Source organism: Pinus tabuliformis, chromosome 2_2, assembly GCF_031772625.1.
Source record: "Pinus tabuliformis cultivar Carrire ecotype Pingquan chromosome 2_2, CPIR1, whole genome shotgun sequence".
NCBI classification, from domain to species: domain Eukaryota; kingdom Viridiplantae; phylum Streptophyta; class Pinopsida; order Pinales; family Pinaceae; genus Pinus; species Pinus tabuliformis.
This window is the reverse complement of record NC_142300.1, coordinates 681070882-681073942: the sequence shown is the minus strand read 5'-3', so window position 1 is coordinate 681073942 and position 3061 is coordinate 681070882.

Here is a 3061-nt window from a genome sequence, read left to right as displayed (position 1 = left end):
GGATGACTTCTCTTGAGCATGTCGGCGACACTAAAATGAATTGGTAGCATTGACCTAAAACAAAGTGATGGATGGTATGATAGACCAATGGTATGATAACCATCAAGTTGATAACCAAACCTAAATAGTCACGATGATGGAGTGAAAGTGTCATGTTCAAGAAGGACCTAGTACCATAAAGTGGTTTTCCCCTTTTTCCCATTTTCCCCTGTCATTGTTGACCAGTACCTATTTATTCTTTATCAAGATTGAGGAGGATAACATATGCTTGTTTTATAATTCCACCCTTCCGGTGAATCCATCGCTATGTGATGTTTTAACAAGTCTAGCGAAAGTAAGCAAGTCGGCCACCTTGTACACTATGATACACTGAACATAGCATTCAGGGAGATTGCCTACCCGTACTTCTCGGTTCACTGCGAAGTATTCTGTAGTTCATAGCTTCTTGGTAAACCTTTTGTCTAGATTATCCCTCTTTTGTTTTGTTATGTTACTTTGGTTAAAATAAATTTAATTGACCACGAATAACATCCTCCACACTTGCTCCTTAGTTGATCTTAGGTTGAGACATATGGTGAAAAATCCAGAGTCCACCAATCAAGGAATTCCTTTTGATGGGAATCCCAGTCCTTTTCCTCCTTTTGGAAATATTGGTGCTCCTTATATGCTACATTGTCCCTTCCAGAACTTACCATGGCTTGCCAGTATGGTTTTTTTCAACCTCCTTGGTTCAAAATGTCATAATTTCTCCGTAATCGAGTACACCTCCAATTGGACAAAATCAACCTCTAGTTGATCTTAAATTTGACCCCTTTCCTTCTTCCTCGATTGTTTCTTCCTCCCCTTCTTCCTCTTCGCCTGGTGAAAGTATTGGTACTAGTAACCAGGTGGCTAAGAAGAAGAAGAAGAAAGGGAAGAAGGAGAAGAAGAAGCAAATTCCATTTCTTTGAATGCAACATCTGATGAGAAACCGTCCATCAAGTCTCACAAAGTTTGATATCCACACAAACTTTGTACGGGAGACCATCTTCTTCGAAATTGTTCTGGTATTCCTCATATCTTTGAAGAATGGTCTTCCCGTTCACATCATCTTGTGTCATCAACTTCTGGAGATCATGCTGGTGACCCAAAATAAACTAGTGGTAGTAAAGTTCATGGAAATAAGGGTAAAGTTAAGTTTCCCTGTAGGTTATGTGAAGGGAATCACCCCATTCACCTTTGTCCATTTCTCGATGAAGCCCAAAAAGTGTTAGATGATCTGGATGATGGGAGTGATGTGCCCAAATGGATCTGTAACAACTACCATCACTCACTTTCATCAATGCAGCTACAAAATAAGTTGGTTCAATGGTTAGAAAGAAAACCAGGAAACAAAGTGCCAAGAATAGTTTGGTTTTCCATATCAAAAGCATGGCAATAGTCACTAACACTGTGTTCACCATCATTACTCCCACCTCAGAAATTCCTGCAACATGTCCCTATGTTAGTACATTTTTACTAAAGAGTGATATTCATTTCAAGGTTCTACTAGTTGTTTTCCATGAAATTTACTTACTGTATTTACCTACCTGCACCATTGCACTTACCTGCCTACACCATGCAATGAATTATTGCACCATTTACCTGCTTGCACTCTGAAGGATTCCTGGATTGCATTCACATTCTCTATGCCTATACTCGAACCCTCCATTCATGGGGATTGAATTGCATTAGTTGTTGACATGTATAAGGATTTTGTTCCTTGGCTTTCTATGGCGCATATGGGTTATTACTTCAGTCTAACGTAGATGCTAATATTTTGGATGCCAATGATGAAATGGTTGAAGCGCATCATGGTCACAACTAAGGAATCCGATAAGTATTATCATTTCAATGACAACTGTCTTCTTCCTTCTCATGTCGATGCTGATAAAACAATAAGCTCAACATAAACTCTGTCATCACAACGCCCTGTCATATTTCCAATCGATTTTGCTACCACAAAGAACCCATCAAGCCTTTGGGATTGGCCCAGGAATTTGCACGATAGTGGTAATGGGCCCTACCTATGCATTGACAATGTGAACAAAGTTATTATTCATGGCTTGCAAATCAGTAATTGTGTGCCCAACGCGGCAGGCAATGTTCGGGCGTCAGAGGGTAATGGCGATGTGTAATTGATAGAACCACAGGACGAAGATGGTATATTTGTAATGGCTTCCACTAATATATGGATCGACCACAACTCCCTCTCCAAGTGCCAAGATGGCCTTTTTGATGTCACACTAGGTTCCACAACAGTTACTACTTCCAACAATCACTTCTTTAACCATGACAAGGATTCAGTGCTCGTTATGGTTATGATAAGTTTGGGTCAATATGAATCTGATCGAAGGAGATATGCACCGAATCTATAATTCCAACATGTGAGTAGCTCATGCAAGTAGGAAATCGATTAAGCCAAATCACACCTCAACATCCACTCCAAAAAACAGGAATGATTCAGTAGAATCGTTCCCTCTTTCAATATTTAGTTGCAAAACTAATTCTTATTCTGGTAAACTATTAAAAATAATAATGCTATATATTTTAATTAGTTGAATTAAAAAACCCAATTTGTAATTCGATGTCTATATAAGAAATCGATTGGAGTAAACATAAATTCGTCAATTAATTATACAGATAGGAATTAGGAAATCTAACGAGCCAGAGGTAATGCGCATGAAGGGAGCACACAGAAGGGAAGAGGAGTTGTCCCAATGTAGCATCACATGTTTATCACCAGTGGATCACTCCTCTCATCTTGCTGGAGTTGAATGTTGTCTGCTTCATGTAAAAGACTGTGTTTTCACGAATTAATTGAAGCAATTTTCATCTATGTTTTATCTATTTATTTATTTCATTTAATGATTTTTACTGCTGTGTGAACTAGGTTAATCGAGGGTGTGAGCTGGCTAGGTTGGCCGCCAGACCAACTCGCCACCGCTATTCATTTCTTAAATTAATTAGCATTTAGATTATTATTTACTGTGTGAGTTTATTTAATTACTTTCAGTCTCGTTCCTCCTCCAAACTGATGTGA